This window comes from Haematobia irritans, chromosome 3 (genome assembly GCF_050003625.1).
Source record: "Haematobia irritans isolate KBUSLIRL chromosome 3, ASM5000362v1, whole genome shotgun sequence".
Classification (NCBI taxonomy): domain Eukaryota; kingdom Metazoa; phylum Arthropoda; class Insecta; order Diptera; family Muscidae; genus Haematobia; species Haematobia irritans.
Genome location: NC_134399.1, coordinates 49,760,510 through 49,769,477, shown reverse-complemented (window position 1 = coordinate 49,769,477; position 8,968 = coordinate 49,760,510). Strand labels below are relative to the sequence as shown.

The 8,968-nt window shown below is 33.1% G+C and overlaps 1 long non-coding RNA gene across 1 annotated transcript; it reads left to right on the top strand.

Moving 5' to 3' along the window:
* Nucleotides 1-2,099: 2,099 nt before the first annotated feature.
* LOC142230395 (uncharacterized) lies at nt 2,100-3,190 on the top strand. Its single transcript, XR_012720673.1, has 3 exons — nt 2,100-2,411; nt 2,480-2,585; nt 2,651-3,190. It is a non-coding gene; the product is annotated as an uncharacterized LOC142230395 (long non-coding RNA).
* Nucleotides 3,191-8,968: the final 5,778 nt, after the last annotated feature.

Here is an 8,968-nt window from a genome sequence, read left to right as displayed (position 1 = left end):
GGAGGTCACTTAGGAATAACCAAAACAGCCGAGAAAGTGAAGCAACGATTCTACTGGGTTGGATGCCAGAAATCAATTGCTGAATGGGTGGCAAATTGTGAGAAGTGCATAAAGGCGAAAGGGCCAAGACGAAAAAGTAGAGGTCTTATGCAAGAGTATAGGCCAGGAGCGCCTTTTGAAAGAATAGCAATGGACGTTGCAGGGCCTTTCCCAGTAAGTGATTCTGGAAATCGATATGTCCTTGTGGTCATGGACTACTTCAGCAAGTGGCCAGAAGTTTATGCCATTCCTAACCAAGAGGCGAAGACGATTGTAGATGTAGTCGACAAGAACTGGATATGTCGCTACGGTGTACCGACCGAGATACACTCAGACCAAGGAAGAAATTTTGAATCGGCCATATTCAAAGAGATGTGTGACTCCCTTGGTATCAAGAAAACAAGGACTACGCCATTGCATCCGCAGTCTGATGGCATGGTAGAAAGGTTTAATCGCACTCTGGAAGAACATCTTCGAAAGGTGGTGGATAACGGCCAACGAGACTGGGACGATCATATACCAAAGTTTTTGCTGTCGTATAGATCAGCCATACATGATTCTACGTCACGAACACCGGCCAAGGTCCTATTCGGAACGGAATTGAAGTTGCCCGGAGATTCACCTGGAACGTTTGGCTCCATACGGAACGGGTTCTGTGCCTATTCGGGACGAACAGGCTTAAGCGGGAGGCAGTGTTACGAATGTGATATTTCTTGATTTAAGTTTATTTAAATTAGTTTACGTTAATTTAAATTTCAAATTGTAACGATAAAATTACGTCATAACTTGTTAGAGTCATTTCTTTATTTTCTAGTACTTTCTTAAACATCTTTTGTGTTTCCAATCGTTCATTGTAAAAGTAACGCCTTTTGTTTTATGCCTGCACGACATCTACCTAATCTAGTAGAATGCACTAGATTATTAGCATAAGCCTAAAAGTATGTGTGCCATATCACCTGTAAAGTAACGCCGATAGAATATTCCAGATGGCTGTAGGCAATGAAGATAACCAGTTGAATATGTGGTGTTAGATAAATTGTACAAGATAGTTCTAGATGGTTGTAGGCCAGACTATCCAGAATTTTCGAAATCGTCAAATCACGGTATATAAGCCCCTGGCGGAGGGAGCAGTCAAGTCAGTCGTAAGCTAAAGTTTATACAGTACACATCGTAGAGCAAATAAGTGAAACCAATCAGTTAAACAAATAAATTGTAGATTAACGTTATTGAAAAGAACTGATTTTTTAATTATCGGGTAATTAAATACGCCTCAATATAAAAACGTAACAGTACTTTTTTCAATACTTTTTCACCCCGGTCAGTACCGTAGTACCCCCGCGAATGATTTAGTACCTTTTGTGTAGACATTTTTGAGTCGATATCAGATTTATGGTACAATAGCTTTGACAAAATATTTTAATATTTTGAGAAAGTCTTTATCAACCTTATTTGCTAATAGTCTTTTACAAATATGGCAAAACAAACATGTTCATGTGGGAAGAAAATCTCGATTTTGTAAAAGACATAGTCAAAAACAGAATTTTATTGAACTTCAAGAATGTTTTAGTCGAAAAAAGAATGCGATTCTATATTATCGATTTTTTATTTCGGTAGAAAATGTTGTCAAAATTTTATTTCTATATAGAATTTTTGTAAATTTTATTTTTATAGAAAATTTTGTGAAAATTTTATTTCAATTGAAAATTTTGTAAAAATTTTATTTCTATAGGAAATTTTTGCAAATTTTTTTTCTATAGAAAAAATTTTGCAAAATTTTTTTTCTATAGAATTTTTTTTGTAAAATTTTATTTCTATAGAAAATTTTTGCAAAATTTTATTTATATAGAAAATTTTGTCAAAATTTTATTTTCTTTAAAATTCAGTCTCTTGACAATAATCTTCCAGTGAAATTTTTGTTGAAATTTAGTAAAAAGTACCTTTCCGCTCAAAAAATACCTTTTTTGTACTTTCTTAAAAATTGTATTTTCCATCCCTGAGTAACTGGCAAAGTGACCAAAATTTTTAAAAGAATACCCAATAAACACAGGATGAGCGTTTTTCAAATGCAACAACTTTTCAGTTTGAGGGTAAATATAATTTTCAACATAAATTCAACTTGACTTGAAATAGCTCATCTTCAATACATCTTCAAATTGTTTGCGAATTACTTTCAATTTGCCAAAATGTTGACGAAATCTTTGAAAAGTTGTTGAAGATAATATGAGAAAACTTTGACAAAACACTACCCTAAAATGCAACGAAAAAACCATGTGGTTTTCAATACTTATTTGTGCAACGAAGTTCGTGGTCAATTGCAAGAAATAAAAAAATGGAAAATTTTAGACAAATAACCAAATAGTTTATAAAAATAGGTAAGTGAAAATAAAAAATGAAATAAAACTTTAAGGAAGTCACTATATAAATGTATATCTCTTTGCAGAAAACTAAAATTATGGATTCTACGTTCTTGAAAACATTAAAAAGCTGACCGATGAAAAAATGGTGGACAATTAACTGGAACTGCTTCAAATAGTTTATAATAATTGGTACGTCAATATGAAAAATTAAATCAACACTTTAGAGAAGTCACTAAATTTAAATCTCTTTGCAGAAAACCAAAATCTTTGGATGCTACATTCTTGCAAACATTAAGAAGCTGACCAATGAAAAATGAGTGGCTTATCGACAAGAAAAAGTTTCCAGAAACATTACAAGTGCAACCAATTAAAATTGTTAAAAACAACAAATTGTTGAAATCAACAACTTCTGGATGAAAAAGGGGATCACATCGTCAGTTTAATTCATATGCTATTATCAGTTTAAAATGGATATTTTGTGAATTCCTTCTGCTGGAAATCAATTCTAACACGCGGTCCTGTACGTTCCTAATTTCAAATTGCCCGCATGTTAATAAATTTTAATGCTGTTTTATGACACCAAAAGGAAGGAAAACGAATTATCAATGCAAAAGTGTTTACTAATAATGTTTAAGATATTTAAAGTTTTGTTGTTTGTTTTTTTGTTCTTATTTGTTGATATGTTTAATAAGATTATTATTTATCAATTGGTATTGTAGTGTATTATGTAGTGTAGTGTATTATTATATATTTTATTTTGATGAAAATGAATAAATTATACAAAATTCATAGAATTTTGGCTTTGACTTTCAATTTGAAGTGGGGATATCATTCATACAAATTTAGGTTGAAAAGTATTTGCAACGATGTTAATTTTGAATTTGACTCGCATCGAAAATTGTTTGACAAATTATTGAGTAGCGATGCATTTCAATTTGAGGATAACACTTGAGATATTATTGCTAATGTGTTGAATTTCACTGTTGAGGGTAATGTCTGTTTTTTGTTGAGAACGCGATTTTCTCAACAATTTCTCAACTTGAATATTACCCTAATCCTTTGAAAAAATGTTTGAAAAATTTTTGAAATTTAGCATTTTTCAAACGTTTGTGTTTATTGGGTATGCACGTTTGGAAATATCTCTTTATTGCACTCTCCAAGTGCTTCCATCGCTGAATTAGGCAGGTTCTTTTCGCAGGTTTTGCGCCATTTCATTTACATATGTGTGTTTGGCTGTTTCGTTGTTGTTGCTATGGCCAAACAAAGCGAGCCATGTTCACAAAAATAACAACAAACACACATAAAAAGCAGAAATACATTTTCCAAAAATTTGTGGTGCGAGAACAAAAACAATTTGTTTTTTTTTCGACAGTCGTTTGACGGGCTTTTCAACTAGTATTCTATGATTTGTGCATGTTTTATAGGTAAGCGTTTTTATACCCTAAACCACATAGTGGTTTGGGTATAATAAGTTTGATCGGCCAAAAAATGTGCCTACCAGAAATATTGATTTTAGACCCCATAAAATATATACCGATCGACTCAGAATCACCTCCTGAGTCGATCTAGCGCTTGGTGTCCGTCCGTCTGTCCATGTATTTGTTGTTCACAGGATTCCGGTCGCAATTAATAACCGATTTTGATGAAATTTGGTACAGGGAGTTTTTTGGGCACAAGGACGAACGCTATTGAATTTGGAAGAAATCGGATCAAATTTAGATATAGCTCCCATATATATGTATCGCCCGATTTCGACAAATGGGGTCACGTTGCGCGTTTTTGCAAACGCTTCGTCACCAAATTTGGCAAAAGGTAATCTTTTCCATCGCCCTTCAAGTCTGCAAAATTTCATCCAAATCGGTTCAGATTTAGATATAGCTCCCATATATATGTATCCCCCGATTTTCCCAAATTTGGCCACAAAACCCTTATTTATCAACCGATCTGACCCAAATTTGGCTAAATGTAGTCTTCTATAGCACTTACTATATGTGCAAAAAATCATCGAAATCGGTTCAGATTTAGATATAGCTCCCATATATATGTAACGCCCGATTTTTCTAAATTTGGCCATAAAACCCTTATTTATCAACCGATCTCACCCAAATTTGGCTAAATGTAGTCTTCTATAGCACTTACTATATGTGCAAAAAATCATCGAAATCGGTTCAGATTTAGATATAGCTCCCATATATATGTATAGCCCGATTTTCCCAAATTTGGCCATAGAACCCTTATTTATTAACCGATCTTACTAAAAGTTTGCTAGATTCAGTCCTCTATAGTACTAACTATATGTGCAAAATTTCATCGAAATCGGTTCAGATGTAGATATAGCTCCCATATATGTATCACCCGATTTTGAAAAATTCGCCCCTAATAACCATATGTTTGACCATACAGGCATCATTTCTTAACTGATCTTAGTCAAATATTGCACAAGGTAACCTTTTGTGGTATTAATGAAACCCGCAAAATATTATGCAATTTGGTTCAGATTTAGATATAGCTTCCATATATATATGCATCGCTCTATTTTCCCAAATTTGGCCATAATACTATTATTTATTAACCAATGTTACTCAAATTTCAAATTTTGATGTACTAGCCGATCGTATTTATACATACTTGTAGCTTTTACATAAGAATATTGCTCGATTTTTACAACTTTTTAATTTATTACCCACACTAATTTAACGATTTTCTCTTTTTTAATAATGGGCTCAATATTAGTGGCATACTAACTCCGTAGGTGCAATATCAACACAGCCAGTGTTGCTAGAAGTAGGGGAAATTCCCTATATGTAGGGTTTTTGTAATATTTAGCGTCTTGTAGGGACGTAGGGCCACAATGTAGGACATTTTCACTCAACATAATTTGTAATAATTTTTACATTTTGGTGGCTCTAGAGGAGGAAATTAGAAGACTGCAAGGCTTGATCTTTAATGATGTGTGGTAAACTTTATTCCTGTAGAAAATTTGGTCAACATTTTATTTCTATAGAACATTTTGTCAAAATTGTATTTCTATAGAAATTTTTTTTTCAAAATATTATTTCTATAAAAAATTTTCTCAAAATTTTATTTCTGTGGAATTTTTTCTCAAAATTTTATTTCTATAGAATTTATCGTCAAAATTTTATTTCTATAGAAAAATTTTTCACAAAAATTTGTTTATAGAAACCTTTTCCAAAATTTTTCCAAAATTTTATTTTTATAGAGATTTAACAAAAAAGGTTACTAATTTGGGTAGAATTCTACCAACTGTGGCAACCGTGGTGGTAATACAAATTTATATTCTAAGTTATATACGTTGCATATTCATGTTTTAAGATAATAATGTACTTAGAACCATTTTTGTTTTGTAAAATTTTTTAAATTTAACGAAAAATATAGTAGGGAAAATTGTTTGGGAATGTATGGGAAAGTAGGTAACTTTTTTTGTCCTTGTAGGGTAAACCGAACATTTTCCCTGGCAACATTGACTATGAGCTATAGTCAGATTGACATAAATCACCCATAGACATGTACCCCTTAATTTTCTTAGATATGTAACTGCGGTTTATCTCCCAGACCTATATGTTACCCCACAAATGCTTATGATTACTAATTCTGTAATGGTGGTTTAGGGTATGATATAGTCGGCCCGCCCGACTTTCTACTTTACTTACTTGTTTTTTTTATATAAAAATATTCAGTCATTTCGGGGGGGGTGTTTGATCCCCCTCATCCCCAACCCCCTAAATACGGCCTTGAACCTATTTGAAGCAGTTCGAGCAGTTCATCCGATCCGGCTGAAATTTGGTACATGGTGTTAGTATATGGTCTCTAACAAACGGTTGAAATTTGGTACGTGATGTTACCATATGGTATCCAACAATCATGCAGGAATTGGCTCATATCAGTCCCTAATTATATAGTCCCCATTTAATCCGATCCCCAGATTTGACCTCCGGTGCCTTTTGGAGAAGCAACATTCATCCGATCTGGTGGAAATTTGGTACGTGGTGGTAGTATATGGTATTTACACTGAAAAAACAGTGAACCCTTTTCCATTGCAAAATGAACTAAACTGTAGTAATATTGACCATGATTTAGCCCTTAAGATTTTTTTCAACTTGTCTAGTTTATAATTCTCTTAAATTTTAGTTAATCTATAACATTGTATTTTAGTTCATTTTTACAACACCATAAGATTTATATACCCCTAACCAAGTTAAAAAGTCAGTATTATTTTGTTAAACCTTGTTTAACAATAATATATGTGATACGCTGTATTTAGTTTAAGCTCTTAAGTACTAAAAATGTAATATAAATTTGGGAGTATTTTTATCTGTCAATTTTGCGAACAATGCGAAGTTTCTTAATTAAAATACAAAATGTAACTTCCTCTTTTGTCAACGTCAGCCGAAGTATCAACATCGCTCAAAGGATGGTAAAATAAATTGTACTTATAAAACTGAACTGGGTCTCGCTTTATTTTTCTCCCCGCTATAGGTAATCATTTCCTACATTGCTCGATAGGATTTGTAGTAGATTTCTACTCTCTGAAATCTACGCGCCTAAGAAGTCATTAGCTATGACTTCTCCCTTTTATTTTGTTAAAAGAAAGTGATCTGCCACTTTCTGCCAAGGTTTTAGTTTTCTCTTTTTTACAGAAAGTCTCATACTACTTTCTCCATGGTCCATTCGAGCCTCCTTTGAAGCAGCCCTCTGGATTTCATCTCACTTCGCGCTGACGGAGACAAAGAGCACAAAATATCCAATTTGGTATTTTGTTTTCACCGCTAAAAATTATACAGTCCACTCTACTCTCAATACGCTCATATTTACGCTCTCAAATCATAAACGCAAGTATTAAATTATCTCTCAAATAATTTAATCATACTCCTTAAATTAATCGTTCAATTTAATTGTGCAAACTTAACACATCTTCAACATCAAACAGCAAAATTTGGTTCTCTCTCAGAACACTATGTGCTGTCACAAACATATGCGCGCAATACCATTCGGTTTTCGCATATGTTCCCATCTCATTTATGTTGTAACATCTACACAAAATTGTGAAAAAGTGCATGTATGATAAATAAAACTGAATGTGAAAAGTTCCTTTTATAAATTGTATATAATGTTTCAAACACAATTTCAACATATATTCCTGTGATTTACAAAAACCAAAAAAATGCTGGATGATTCGCTAATGCTACAAAAATTGTCGTGGAAAATAATGTGTCAAATGTGGCTATGTGATTACTAAATCAAAATCTTCTTCCACTCTTTCTTAATTTCAAGAATATATGTATGAAACAGATCCTCGTATTAAACAAAGTTCCCTCTAATTAATCCTCCTTAATAGCCATGAATGGATACGTTCAAGTATTAGCTAAGTGGTTAAACATTGTATTCATGAATTTTAATGCTCATGTTCAATTCCAGTAATTCCCAAATCAATTTTTGTTGCCATTCCAAAATTCACTTATATATTTCAAATTAAAATTTTGCCCTTCCCATGAAAAAAAAAACAAATTAAGTATTATTTTAGAATAATTGATTTTGTGATCACTCTTTCACTCATTTCCAGCCGAACAAATATTGGAAAAAATATTGGTATTTGTGAATACATGATATTGCATGTAAAACATAATAACCTTCTTCTATCGAACCCACTTCTAGTGAAGCTAGAAGATGAAACTATGTGCTTGTGGTGTACAGCAAGCAACCGTGGCTCACAATACAGAGAACCCAAGTTCAATCCCGGCTCCATTAAAAGTATAAATTTTTATTTCGAACATTTTATTTAATTTCACTGTTGCAATTAAAATAACCCATCTCTGTACTATCACATGTTAATATACATCTCAACGATCAATACAACAATTAATCGAATGCACTTCCTATTTAGCCAACAGAAACCAATATTCGTCTGTAGCCCAGTGGATATGCATCCGACTCACAGTACTGATGACCCGGGTTCAACCCCGCTGACCGTCAACATTTTTTTTTTCAACTTATTTTTTTATTTTACTTTTTGTTTTTGTTCACTGTTTCATTTAATTCAATTCATATCCCATCTCAAAATGCATATAAATAAAACCACATGCGGCTACCGAACTCATAAACTTATATTGGCTACATATGTGTAATAGTGTTGATAGCTCGAACGATTCACCTCGAACTCTCGTTCAGAAGGTCAGTGGTTCTATCCCTACCACGGAAGAAGTTTTTTCTCCACTCGAAAAATTTAAGGAGTAATATTATTCACTAAATTGTTGATCATCACTTGTAATTTACATCAATCACATCGAATCTCAACAAAGTGTATTATTTGTAATGCAATTACATGATGAACGCTATAAATAAAACACCATAAGCCAACGCTAAACCAACAACGGCAGTAGCTCGGCGTATGAACGTTCAACTCCCATGACATACGTCCCGTGTTCAACTCCTACTTTGCCCGAATAAGTTTCACAACATTTTTATGCCTATTCTTACAGAAGGATGATGATACAGCGACTCAAACACATGGAATATAATTACAGTGCAATATTTCTTCGCCCCGGGGAAGCCTT